Source organism: Microtus ochrogaster, linkage group LG3 (genome assembly GCF_000317375.1).
Source record: "Microtus ochrogaster isolate Prairie Vole_2 linkage group LG3, MicOch1.0, whole genome shotgun sequence".
Classification (NCBI taxonomy): domain Eukaryota; kingdom Metazoa; phylum Chordata; class Mammalia; order Rodentia; family Cricetidae; genus Microtus; species Microtus ochrogaster.
In genome coordinates, this window is record NC_022029.1 from 46,784,283 (window position 1) to 46,785,419 (window position 1,137).

Below are 1,137 nucleotides of genomic sequence, written 5' to 3' on the forward strand. Positions count from 1 at the left end.
CCGTGTTGTGTCTGTGTTTGTTCCACCGTGTGTGTCTGTCTAACTGTGCCCTGTGTTTTAAGAAGAACAACCCTGTTTTTTTAAGAAGAACAACAATCACTGACTTGGAAGATGAACAAAAGTTGAAATACTGCAACAGAAAGCCAGCATCAATGGTTTGGAAATAGAGACTTCAAGAGGAAAAAAAAAAAACTTGCTTGCACAATAATGAATCCGTGGTATTACTTACAATATTTGCAGTGCCCAAGCCCCTCACAATAAAGATATGATTATGTAAACAATGGCATACTGGAAGAATGATTACTTATATAGCCCCTAAAAAGGAATAAGTGTGATGATCATTGAGATGTGTATATCTGAGCTCTTCTGGTCTCTCTGGCCTCGTTGGCGGAAGCAAGATGACAAAAGAAATGTCATCCTTTAAAAAGTGCCGCAGTAAGACGTCCATGTTGTGTTGCCGCTGTGGCTCTAAGGCCTATACCTTCAGAACTCGGCCTGTGGCAAACGCGGCTACCCTGCCAAGCACAAGAGAAAATATAACTGCAGCGCTAATGCTAAGAGACGAAACACTACCGGGACCCGGCAGAGAAGCACCTGCCAATTGTCCATAGACGATTCAGACATGGATTCCGTGAAGGGACAATCTCTAAACCCAAGAGATGTGGCAGCATCCAGTTCATCTAGAGGATTTCAATCAGTCATAAGATAAATGTCCTTATGTTTCACAGAAGGAAACAAAAATAAATGTGTATATTTGAAAGGAAAATGTAGAAAGGTGTAGTGCCCAAGTCCCAGGGACCCCAAGAAGACTGCCTGAGACACAGACACATTGAAATGCAAAAACAAGGTTTAATTATGCAAATCAATCAAGAATCAGTCCTCATCTTGCACACCAACTCAGCAGGAGGAAGAGAGGTATTCCTTCATTCTTAAGCTGGGTTTTTAAAAGCAAAAAAAAAAAAAAAATCACAAATCTATTGTTATGGGCATAAGGGGTACGGGTGGGGTGACTCTCTGGTTGGCTCCAGTCCAGAAATTTTCCACTGTGCTGATATCAACCTCAAACAGCTGGGCTGCAGTCTAGGGGACTTCCCCCTCTGCAGACAGCACCTTCAGCAGCTGGGCTGCAGTCTAGGG